This window comes from Pinus tabuliformis, chromosome 8, assembly GCF_031772625.1.
Source record: "Pinus tabuliformis cultivar Carrire ecotype Pingquan chromosome 8, CPIR1, whole genome shotgun sequence".
NCBI lineage: Eukaryota > Viridiplantae > Streptophyta > Pinopsida > Pinales > Pinaceae > Pinus > Pinus tabuliformis.
The window spans coordinates 1,291,064,530-1,291,078,352 of NC_142294.1; the positions used below are offsets into that span (position 1 = coordinate 1,291,064,530).

Genomic DNA, 13,823 nt, shown 5'->3' on the forward strand with positions numbered 1-13,823 from the left:
GTAATTGCTTTGCAGTGAAGGCATTTGTTACATGTTCCTTTTATATTTCAGCTGTCCAGATAAGTTTGCACTTGTCTGTACACAGGTCTGTCGTATTGATTTTGCAATTTGGAATTTTTTTCACAATACAATAATTGAGTTCAGATTTTCTGAAATTCATATTCTTAATGTGAATTTCTGAAAAACCTGAAAATCTTAATGTAATGAATCAGTAAATATCAAATCAAAATTTACATTCTTATTTTCGTTGGGGGTTTCTGCAATAGCTCTTTAAGGTCATTTCTCCCAAATACAAGCTGAAAATCCTAGAACCCAAATCCAATTGGCTAACCCATTGGTTTATTTTCAATAGTCGGGATATTCTATTTTCAATATGTTTGTTTGGGATGGAGATAAAGAGGCAGGGATGTACTAATGCCAAACAAAATTTCAGTATCAGAGAAGCAGTATATGCCATAAAACTTGCAAAATTAAATGCCTAAAACAGCCCAATTGATTAAACGCAGCAGTAAAAAAGCACCGCAACGGACACCAGGATTAGAGCAAAGAAACCCCAATAGGTTAAAAAACTCCACTGCTCAAATCTGCACCATATTCCAGGTGTGATAAATCATACGATGGACTATATTTATAACATGAAACTGAAATGCCGGTCCTCATTCAGAGGGGATATGAAGAGCGACGATCAAGGTAACTGTTTGTGTTGGTGTTTTTCAACCGGCATTTTTCCAATGAGCCAACTATTGTGAATAGTAAACTCAGGCAGGATTTCTTATTTGCCTAATTGTTATACGTATTTTTAGCTAACACTGGGTTGTGATAAACATAAATCATAGAGAACTATATTTACGCCGTAAGGCGTTCCCCTCTGTGATCAATTCCCTCAAGTGCCTCTCTGTCATCATTTTACGCCGTTAGATACTTTGTTAGACGATTAGATTATCCTCGGCCGTTGATTTGAATTGGTTGATGACCGGTTGGGACTCGCTGGGCCCGTTGCTTTCCCTTCATGTAACTGCATCACAAAGAGACCTTTGCCCCGGGCAAGAAGTCCGTCAAGCAGCTGTTCCGAGTGGCGTCCAAGTCGGGCAGTAGCATCCGCTCAGAAAAGGGCACTCTGGCTTCTCGTATGCAGACACTGAGGGACCTCATTCCAGGAAGCCGCCGGCTGAACACGCCCGTTTTCTTGGAAGAGGCCGCGGACTACATCGTGGCGCTCATGATGCAGGTGCAGGGCATGCAGGCGCTCACAGGCTGTTACACAAATTAGCTGGTCGAATGCGGGCCCGGACAAGAAAGGATGAAAAATAGTTTCCACGGAGAACCTGGTAGTATATGCTATAATGGGTATGTGTTGCAGAAACAACAGAAAATATCACTGTGTGGAGGGTGAGCTGTAATGGCTGTCGAGTTCTGCGAAAGGGTTGCAGCGATTCATGTGAGCTGCGGCCATGCCTTCAGTGGATAAAGACCTCTGAATCCCAGGCAAATGCAACAGTGTTTCTGGCCAAGTTCTATGGACGCTCAGGGCTCATGAATCTCGTAAACTCTGGCCCTGAGTTTTTAAGGCCGAGTAAGTATCTGTTCGAAATTTTTTACTGAATGAATCAAGCATTGTATTATACTCAATGAGAAAAAAAGCCACTACGGTTTACTTATTTCAAGTTTGAATTAGCCCATTGACACTTCAATGGTGATAGTTTAGTTATGTAAATTGTGAAATTTGTTGATAACAAATTAAATTTAAATGAGATAGTTTTAAATTAGATATATAATTTAATTTAAAAAAATTAAAAATTACTCCAAATTAAATGTATATATCAATTCAAATAAGTTGAAAATAAACATCAGAACTTATTGAGTTTACTCTTTAAACAAATAGATAATATTCAAATAAGCTTAGCACCTACAGGTATAAATTCTGACAGGTGCACCATCTCTAGCTGTTTGTTTCCCTGGAGAGATGGTGCCCAGAGAGATTTTATGTCTCAGCCTTACGCTGGCCATGAATTTTATATGTTGGTAATACACTTGCAGGCAAGGGGAAGAATGATTTTCTCAACAGAAGCAAGTGGTATTTGAGCTGAGATTTTGTTCTCATGTATAGTAATACTATTGATACATTAAATTATACCATTTGCAGGAAATTATTTTAATGTACCAACTGCAGGAAAAAAATCTGATCGGATTATTTCTGAATGTAGATGTATTATTCCTGTGTTTAGATTTACTGTGCTTTAGATTTACCATGCTGATGGATTTTAGTTTGCTCTAACAGTGTATTATTTTTAGGTTTAGATGTATTATTTCAAGACCAATCCAATCTAGCCTTAATTCAAATCATCATGCAGAAGCAATAAAAATGGGAAACATCCAAGTCAGTGGAAACATTCCCAACAATTCTATGGACGCTCAGGGCTCATGAATCTCGTAAACTCTGGCCCTGAGTTTTTAAGGCCGAGTAAGTATCTGTTCGAAATTTTTTACTGAATGAATCAAGCATTGTATTATACTCAATGAGAAAAAAAGCCACTACGGTTTACTTATTTCAAGTTTGAATTAACCCATTGACACTTCAATGATGATAGTTTAGTTATGTAAATTGTGAAATTTGTTGATAACAAATTAAATTTAAATGAGATAGTTTTAAATTAGATATATAATTTAATTTAAAAAAATTAAAAATTACTCCAAATTAAGTGTATATATCAATTCAAATAAGTTGAAAATAAATATCAAAATAAATATCAGAACTTACTGATTGAAAATAAACATCAGAACTTATTGAGTTTACTCTTTAAACAAATAGATGATATTCAAATAAGCTTAGCACCTACAGGTATAAATTCTGACAGGTGCACCATCTCTAGCTGTTTGTTTCCCTGGAGAGATGGTGCCCAGAGAGATTTTATGTCTCAGCCTTACGCTGGCCATGAATTTTATATGTTGGTAATACACTTGCAGGCAAGGGGAAGAATGATTTTCTCAACAGAGGCAAGTGGTATTTGAGCTGAGATTTTGTTCTCATGTATAGTAATACTATTGATACATTAAATTATACCATTTGCAGGAAATTATTTTAATGTACCAACTGCAGGAAAAAAATCTGATCGGATTATTTCTGAATGTAGATGTATTATTCCTGTGTTTAGATTTACTGTGCTTTAGATTTACCATGCTGATGGATTTTAGTTTGCTCTAACAGTGTATTATTTTTAGGTTTAGATGTATTATTTCAAGACCAATCCAATCTAGCCTTAATTCAAATCATCATGCAGAAGCAATAAAAATGGGAAACATCCAAGTCAGTGGAAACATTCCCAACAATTCTATGGACGCTCAGGGCTCATGAATCTCGTAAACTCTGGCCCTGAGTTTTTAAGGCCGAGTAAGTATCTGTTCGAAATTTTTTACTGAATGAATCAAGCATTGTATTATACTCAATGAGAAAAAAAGCCACTACGGTTTACTTATTTCAAGTTTGAATTAGCCCATTGACACTTCAATGGTGATAGTTTAGTTATGTAAATTGTGAAATTTGTTGATAACAAATTAAATTTAAATGAGATAGTTTTAAATTAGATATATAATTTAATTTAAAAAAATTAAAAATTACTCCAAATTAAGTGTATATATCAATTCAAATAAGTTGAAAATAAATATCAAAATAAATATCAGAACTTACTGATTGAAAATAAACATCAGAACTTATTGAGTTTACTCTTTAAACAAATAGATAATATTCAAATAAGCTTAGCACCTACAGGTATAAATTCTGACAGGTGCACCATCTCTAGCTGTTTGTTTCCCTGGAGAGATGGTGCCCAGAGAGATTTTATGTCTCAGCCTTACGCTGGCCATGAATTTTATATGTTGGTAATACACTTGCAGGCAAGGGGAAGAATGATTTTCTCAACAGAGGCAAGTGGTATTTGAGCTGAGATTTTGTTCTCATGTATAGTAATACTATTGATACATTAAATTATACCATTTGCAGGAAATTATTTTAATGTACCAACTGCAGGAAAAAAATCTGATCGGATTATTTCTGAATGTAGATGTATTATTCCTGTGTTTAGATTTACTGTGCTTTAGATTTACCATGCTGATGGATTTTAGTTTGCTCTAACAGTGTATTATTTTTAGGTTTAGATGTATTATTTCAAGACCAATCAAATCTAGCCTTAATTCAAATCATCATGCAGAAGCAATAAAAATGGGAAACATCCAAGTCAGTGGAAACATTCCCAACAATTCTATGGACGCTCAGGGCTCATGAATCTCGTAAACTCTGGCCCTGAGTTTTTAAGGCCGAGTAAGTATCTGTTCGAAATTTTTTACTGAATGAATCAAGCATTGTATTATACTCAATGAGAAAAAAAGCCACTACGGTTTACTTATTTCAAGTTTGAATTAGCCCATTGACACTTCAATGGTGATAGTTTAGTTATGTAAATTGTGAAATTTGTTGATAACAAATTAAATTTAAATGAGATAGTTTTAAATTAGATATATAATTTAATTTAAAAAAATTAAAAATTACTCCAAATTAAGTGTATATATCAATTCAAATAAGTTGAAAATAAATATCAAAATAAATATCAGAACTTACTGATTGAAAATAAACATCAGAACTTATTGAGTTTACTCTTTAAACAAATAGATAATATTCAAATAAGCTTAGCACCTACAGGTATAAATTCTGACAGGTGCACCATCTCTAGCTGTTTGTTTCCCTGGAGAGATGGTGCCCAGAGAGATTTTATGTCTCAGCCTTACGCTGGCCATGAATTTTATATGTTGGTAATACACTTGCAGGCAAGGGGAAGAATGATTTTCTCAACAGAGGCAAGTGGTATTTGAGCTGAGATTTTGTTCTCATGTATAGTAATACTATTGATACATTAAATTATACCATTTGCAGGAAATTATTTTAATGTACCAACTGCAGGAAAAAAATCTGATCGGATTATTTCTGAATGTAGATGTATTATTCCTGTGTTTAGATTTACTGTGCTTTAGATTTACCATGCTGATGGATTTTAGTTTGCTCTAACAGTGTATTATTTTTAGGTTTAGATGTATTATTTCAAGACCAATCCAATCTAGCCTTAATTCATATCATCATGCAGAAGCAATAAAAATGGGAAACATCCAAGTCAGTGGAAACATTCCCAACAATAGCTGAAAGGAACAATGTGGGACAAGACAATATCCACGACCGATTATGGTAATCGTGCATTTATGCACCACCCTCTATCACGGTCAGACAATGTTTCATGTCAAATTGTGATCAAACTGTGTAATCTTGAAGGTGGAACGTAATTTATGACTATTAAAATTGTCAAGCTGAAGAATTGACCCAGCCACAAAATATTAAAAGTTGGAAACAACATTTATGGTTCCTTTTTGAACATTCTGTCTTATTCATTTACATCTTGGATTACACTCAAAGTACAGAAAATGAAGATAGTTTGTTCAACAAAATGCCATCTCAATGTATAGATAAAGAAGGTTGTTTGTTCAACAAAATGTCATTTCCCTTAAATGAATGTCACACCTCAAACATCTATTTGGTCTATTCTATTTCAACTTTCAACTTGATCACAAACATTTTTCTTGGCTGGAACAGGTTTTATCAGATCTCATGTGCTTCTAATGTGTAATACAAAACAAGTCTGCATAAGGTGCGTCTGGAAATAGTAGTTACAACAAAAGTCCAATACCTTGTCTATCTTCAATTTAGTAAACACGTCTTGCAGAATTTTATAATTCTGGATCATGTCATACTCTGTTTTTGCATTGAAATTTACCTGCAATGTAGCAAATTCCAAAGGGTCATCAAATACTTCAATCAATGAATCATCAGACTTGAAATTTTTTATTAAAACTATTCATCATTAAGTGCTTCATATCTTAACTACTCGAAGAGCAGGTTTATTCATCAAACTTGAAATGAATGCACTTTTCAGCCCTGGTGAGGTGGGTAGGAGTGATCCATCAACTCTTTGTATGTAAAGTGATGTGTTTAATTGTGTATCGAATCCACACGGTGCATTAGGTCCATTGACTATGAACACCAGCACAGACCCTCTAAACTCCGGTCTAATATGCACCTGCAGGTTGAAAAATCTCAAGTACCAAGGTCACTTGTGTGAACTCGAGATATTTATCCTCACCTGAGCAACCTCTAGGTGCATATCAGACGTGCGTTTATGAGGGTATGTGCTAGTAAATATAGTATCATAGATTCTCCATAGATTTCAAACATTATAGGCAGAGTGAATCATCAAAAGACGAGCAGCGATTCAGACCAACAACCTGAGCATGGATTCAAATAGAATTACATGGCAATTGTGCTCAAAAGCCATTGTGAGTTTTATTTAATTTAAACCTTGTGCATGGAGACAACTCCTGGGTGAACCATGTCTATCATTTGGCATTGAACAGCTCCTGATGCAGCCTGTATATATACACATAACCATCATCCTCATTTCAGAAATCAAGATAGACGTTGGACGTTGGTGCTGGTGTCATAGATGCAGATTACCATGGTCCAGTGAGTTTTTTCTCTTCAATCACTTTGATCAGGGTTTTGAGATTAAACCTGGAGATCATATTGCTCAGTTTTGTAATTTTTTGATGACGCTCGTTTATGGTTTTTAACTCTTCGTGCCTGTTTAGAAGGCCATGTATAGGCGAAAATTGCTTCCATATTATCTCATTTTTGTAAAATGGATGGCAATTGGAATACCTGTGAGAAACTCTTTGTTCTTTCTTCATCAATAAATCTGGAAAATGATTTCTGTACAAGGAATTAGTGTTTTCTGAAGAGGCATAGGGCATAACACTTTCGAAGTTTTTACCTCATCCTGCTTTCATGACTCTTTTCAAGAAACAGATAGACTGTGTCTTTAAGATAAGCAGAAACTTAACATTTTTCAATAGGTAGCAACAGTTGGATGCATTGCCTCTACATTTTTATAATTCTGCTGAGGGAAGGGTTTAGTTTATGAAAGTGATAGAAAAATTAATAAAACTTGAGATAAATATAATGCCTCAAATAGACCTGTGTCATTCTTGTATCTTATGATTTGGTGTATTTAACTTGGAAAGATACACCTTCAAAACAAATGGTTACAAATGCCATCAGATGTATCTATAACATTGCCTTCACGTGAAAACTTATTGATTCCTTTGTTAACATCTTTCTTTCTTAAATTCCTGATGTTCACGAAGTTGAAGCAATGGAGTTTTTCTTTTAGCCTTTGCTTTGTCTTTTATTTTTGTTGCATGTTATGAACTAGATAAAAATGAAAATTCAGTTTGTTATAGTGATAAGCAAGATACTGAAACCTTAGAAACCTTACAGACACATGGGACATCGGGGTTACCTTGACTAGCAATAAGGGGCACCAAGACACCATGAAGAGGTCATACATTAGAGAAGTCACCGGGGGATAGTGGGTCAATGAACCATCCTTCATGGAATTTCTACAGATCTGATACAGTAATTACTAGAAATGCAATCAAGTATGGCATCAATTTATGAAGATTAATATGTAAATTCCATGGGATTCAAGTATAGTTCCAAGTCTGGTATGAGATTCAGTTGGTCAGATTAGTGTGGGTAGGAGTCAATGGGAGCCGATCAACATCTGGATGCAATTTATAGACCACGGTATAAGGGAATTCTTTCTGCTTAGTTGTTATATTGCTATATAAGTTGGTCACCAAGATTTGATGCTCATGGCTGCAAGACCAATCCAATCTAGCCTAATTCAAATCATCATGCAGAACCAATAAAAATGGGAAACATCCAAGTCAGTAGAAACATTCCCAACAATAGCTGAAAGGAAAAATGTGGGACAAGACAATAGCCACGACCGATTATGGTAATCGTGCATTTATGCACCACCCTCTATCACGGTCAAACAATGTTTCATGTCAAATTGCGATCAAACTGTGTAATCTTGAAGGTGGAACGTAATTTATGACTATTAAAATTGTCAAGCTGAAGAATTGACCCAGCCACAAAATATTAAAATTTGGAAACAACATTTATGGTTCCTTGTTGAACATTCTGTCTTATTCATTTACATCTTGGATTACACTCAAAGTACAGAAAATGAAGATAGTTTGTTCAACAAAATGCCATCTCAATGTATAGATAAAGAAGGTTGTTTGTTCAACAAAATGTCATTTCCCTTAAATGAATGTCACACCTCGAACATCTATTTGGTCTATTCTGTTTCAACTTTCAACTTGATCACAAACATTTTTCTTGGCTGGAATAGGTTTTATCAGATCTCTTGTGCTTCTAATGTGTAATACAAAACAAGTCTGCATAAGGTGCGTCTGGAAATAGTAGTTACAACAAAAGTCCAGGAAGAACTCAGGCATATAAGATACATACTAATCGATGAAATGAGCTTCATTGGGCCAAATCTTCTCAGCCATATTGATGAACGTCTTCGCGAGGCATTTCCCCACCAAAGAAACACTCCTTTCGGTCGCTGTTCCATAATATTGGTTGGTGATCTCGGTCAGCTACCACCCGTCAAAGACATACCTCTATATGCAGGGACGAGCCACAGAAGCGCACTATGGAACACCTTCAACACAGTCATCACATTAGATACAATATTTCGTCAACAAGGCGACGATATCCAACAGGTTACTTTCAGGAACATTCTCCAGAACATTAGAGATGCAGATCCAACAATCGCCGACTACAACATACTCATGTCGCGCACAGATATCTTTTTATCAGAAGAAGAAATATGTTCATTCCATGATTCCATGCATCTGTTTCCAACAAATGCTCAAACAATGGTCCATAATAAGCAAATGATGAAATCTCTAAACACTCCTATCGCACGGTCCATTGCTGAAGATGACAACGCATATTCCAATAATTCCTCTGAAGACGAGCAACTTGCTTTGTCTTTTATTTTTGTTGCATGTTATGAACTAGATAAAAATGAAAATTAGTTTGTTATAGTGATAAGCAAGATACTAAAACCTTAGAAACCTTACAGACACATGGGACATCGGGGTTACCTTGACTAGCAATAAGGGGCACCAAGACACCATGAAGAGGTCATACATTAGAGAAGTCACCGGGGGATAGTGGGTCAATGAACCATCCTTCATGGCATTTCTACAGATCTGATACAGTAATTACTAGAAATGCAATCAAGTATGGCATCAATTTATGAAGATTAATATGTAAATTCCATGGGATTCAAGTATAGTTCCAAGTCTGGTATGAGATTCAGTTGGTCAGATTAGTGTGGGTAGGAGTCAATGGGAGCCGATCAACATCTGGATGCAATTTATAGACCACGGTATAAGGGAATTCTTTCTGCTTAGTTGTTATATTGCTATATAAGTTGGTCACCAGGATTTGATGCTCATGGCCGCAAGACCAATCCAATCTAGCCTAATTCAAATCATCATGCAGAACCAATAAAAATGGGAAACATCCAAGTCAGTAGAAACATTCCCAACAATAGCTGGAAGGAAAAATGTGGGACAAGACAATAGCCACGACCGATTATGGCAATCGTGCATTTATGCACCACCCTCTATCACGGTCAAACAATGTTTCATGTCAAATTGCGATCAAACTGTGTAATCTTGAAGGTGGAACGTAATTTATGACTATTAAAATTGTCAAGCTGAAGAATTGACCCAGCCACAAAATATTAAAATTTGGAAACAACATTTATGGTTCCTTGTTGAACATTGTGTCTTATTCATTTACATCTTGGATTACACTCAAAGTACAGAAAATGAAGATAGTTTGTTCAACAAAATGCCATCTCAATGTATAGATAAAGAAGGTTGTTTGTTCAACAAAATGTCATTTCCCTTAAATGAATGTCACACCTCAAACATCTATTTGGTCTATTCTGTTTCAACTTTCAACTTGATCACAAACATTTTTCTTGGCTGGAATAGGTTTTATCAGATCTCTTGTGCTTCTAATGTGTAATACAAAACAAGTCTGCATAAGGTGCGTCTGGAAATAGTAGTTACAACAAAAGTCCAGGAAGAACTCAAGCATATAAGATACATACTAATCGATGAAATGAGCTTCATTGGGCCAAAGCTTCTCAGCCATATTGATGAACGTCTTCGCGAGGCATTTCCCCACCAAAGAAACACTCCTTTCGGTCGTTGTTCCATAATATTGGTTGGTGATCTCGGTCATCTACCACCCGTCAAAGACATACCTCTATATGCAGGGACGAGCCACAAAAGCGCACTATGGAACACCTTCAACACAGTCATCACATTAGATACACTATTTCGTCAACAAGGCGACGATATCCAACAGGTTACTTTCAGGAACATTCTCCAGAACATTAGAGATGCAGATCCAACAATCACCGACTACAACATACTCATGTCGCGCACAGATTCCTTTTTATCAGAAGAAGAAATATGTTCATTCCATGATTCCATGCATCTGTTTCCAACAAATGCTCAAACAATGGTCCATAATAAGAAAATGATGAAATCTCTAAACACTCCTATCGCACGGTCCATTGCTGAAGATGACAATGCATATTCCAATAATTCCTCTGAAGACGAGCAACTTGCTTTGTCTTTTATTTTTGTTGCATGTTATGAACTAGATAAAAATGAAAATTAGTTTGTTATAGTGATAAGCAAGATACTAAAACCTTAGAAACCTTACAGACACATGGGACATCGGGGTTACCTTGACTAGCAATAAGGGGCACCAAGACACCATGAAGAGGTCATACATTAGAGAAGTCACCGGGGGATAGTGGGTCAATGAACCATCCTTCATGGCATTTCTACAGATCTGATACAGTAATTACTAGAAATGCAATCAAGTATGGCATCAATTTATGAAGATTAATATGTAAATTCCATGGGATTCAAGTATAGTTCCAAGTCTGGTATGAGATTCAGTTGGTCAGATTAGTGTGGGTAGGAGTCAATGGGAGCCGATCAACATCTGGATGCAATTTATAGACCACGGTATAAGGGAATTCTTTCTGCTTAGTTGTTATATTGCTATATAAGTTGGTCACCAGGATTTGATGCTCATGGCCGCAAGACCAATCCAATCTAGCCTAATTCAAATCATCATGCAGAACCAATAAAAATGGGAAACATCCAAGTCAGTAGAAACATTCCCAACAATAGCTGAAAGGAAAAATGTGGGACAAGACAATAGCCACGACCGATTATGGTAATCGTGCATTTATGCACCACCCTCTATCACGGTCAAACAATGTTTCATGTCAAATTGCGATCAAACTGTGTAATCTTGAAGGTGGAACGTAATTTATGACTATTAAAATTGTCAAGCTGAAGAATTGACCCAGCCACAAAATATTAAAATTTGGAAACAACATTTATGGTTCCTTGTTGAACATTCTGTCTTATTCATTTACATCTTGGATTACACTCAAAGTACATAAAATGAAGATAGTTTGTTCAACAAAATGCCATCTCAATGTATAGATAAAGAAGGTTGTTTGTTCAACAAAATGTCATTTCCCCTAAATGAATGTCACACCTCAAACATCTATTTGGTCTATTCTGTTTCAACTTTCAACTTGATCACAAACATTTTTCTTGGCTGGAATAGGTTTTATCAGATCTCTTGTGCTTCTAATGTGTAATACAAAACAAGTCTGCATAAGGTGCGTCTGGAAATAGTAGTTACCACAAAAGTCCAGGAAGAACTCAGGCATTTAAGATACATACTAATCGATGAAATGAGCTTCATTGGGCCAAAGCTTCTCAGCCATATTGATGAACGTCTTCGCGAGGCATTTCCCCACCAAAGAAACACTCCTTTCGGTCGCTGTTCCATAATATTGGTTGGTGATCTCGGTCAGCTACCACCCGTCAAAGACATACCTCTATATGCAGGGACGAGCCATAGAAGCGCACTATGGAACACCTTCAACACAGTCATCACATTAGATACAGTCATGCCGCCCCCAGATAATCTGCTCCAACCCATACTTTGACTTCACCAAAAGGTTTCCTCCATTTATTTACCTCATTCTATTTCATAACATACTTTTCATATCTTTTAACAACAACCAACTTTAATGAATATTAGTAAATAAGCAAATATTTGAATGTCTTTATATTGTCTGTACATCTCATTCTAGCCTTTTCTTTCTTTTGCATCAGGCCACATGGCCTCAGAAATAACATACCTGCACAGCTGCAGGTCGCCTGGCAAGCAAAAAAATTGCATCTCCAGCGACGCATTAACCTCCAATGGTGTTCACTATGCCATTATTCTCCATGCATCTTCCACTAACAATATATAAATCCCCATAGCAAAGGTAACTTCATTTCCATTCATTCCAGATTCATTTTAACACAGCTCACCTGCAAAGTATTACTAATAAATTTCCGCAACTGATTTACATATTGCTAATTCTAACTAAATATACATTTTGCAGGTCCATTACTGCTTCTTCAGGTCTTCACTACCTCCACCATTTTTTCATACAACTTCAAATATGGAATGACAAGCACAATGTTCTTTAGACTATTGTGTTCCTTCTCGAACCTCTTTTGTTATGATTCACTATTTGTATTTTCCATTTCAAACTTGAAAAAGGATGTTTCGAACCTCTTTTGTTACAATTCACTGTTTGTATTTTCCATTTCAAACTTGAAAAATGATGTTTCAAGATCAGATACCATTTTCATGGTTTGTTTCCTCACAACTATTTGTGTTTTCCATTTCAAACTTTAAAAAGGATGTTACAATACACTATTTGTATTTTCCATTACACACTTAGAAAATGATGTTTCAACATCAAATACCATTTTCATAGTTTGTGTCTTCACAACTATTTCTGTTTTCTGTTTCAAACTTAAGAAGGAATGTTTCAAGATCAATACCATTTTGATAGTTTATGTCCTCACAACCAATTCATTGTCAATGGGTTTTAACATAATTTGTTGGCAAAGTCAATTCATTTTAACGAATATAAATTCATGTTTTCAATATATCTTCATATTAATTTAATTTCCCATTTGATTAATGATTTCTTAACTAGCCCTTTCCAAATCAATATGGCTTCCCAGTTGTTGTTCGCATATTAACTTAATTTCCCATTTGAATATTGATGCATATATATGGCTACTTGCATTCCATTTCAATGGTTTTTTGGCATGGCCTCCTCAAATTAAAACTTGAAATCATCGACCCTTAGCTTTCAGAAAAACCCGCAAAAGCCTATTCACATTTCAATATTTCTCCACACGCTGAGCCTTACGGCGTCTTCTTTGCAACATTGGGTGCAAATGCTAGTTATAATATGGAACTAAAAAGACAGTCTTAACTTATAGATGAAATACTTTTTTAACGGAATTCAGCGATACACAATTTTAAATGAGAATGTGACTTTATGTTATTTAACATATATTTTTGGATGTATAATTTTTGAATGTATAAATGGATTCAGCACCTTGAAGGGCATTTGAATTTTACAGATTAAACAATTTTAACTCACCAATTTTGGGTCAAGAAAACCATTTTTTCTTTTAGTTAGAATATATGACACTGAAATGCCTCTAGACTACATGACACTAGATTACATGACACTGAAATGCCTCTGCTCATTCAGCACCTGAAAAATTTAGAGGCACTCGAATTTTACAGATTAAACAATTTACACTCAAGTTTTAAAAATCTCTATCAAATTTTAGTTATAAAATTAACCCAGGAAAAATGCCAAAAAAATAATTTCTTCCTTTATTACCTACATACATGACCAATACATGACACTGAAATGCCTGTGCTC

The 13,823-nt window shown here is 35.5% G+C and overlaps 1 protein-coding gene and 1 long non-coding RNA gene across 2 annotated transcripts in view; both read left to right on the top strand.

Moving 5' to 3' along the window:
- The window catches only part of LOC149240181 (uncharacterized), a 107,176-nt gene that overhangs the window by 816 nt on the left and 92,537 nt on the right, over positions 1–13,823 (top strand). The gene's annotated exons all lie outside the window — the stretch shown is intronic.
- Positions 27–12,767, top strand: LOC149240182 (uncharacterized). The gene is made up of 3 exons (XR_016246488.1): positions 27–1,573; positions 12,193–12,350; positions 12,471–12,767. It is a non-coding gene; the product is annotated as an uncharacterized LOC149240182 (long non-coding RNA).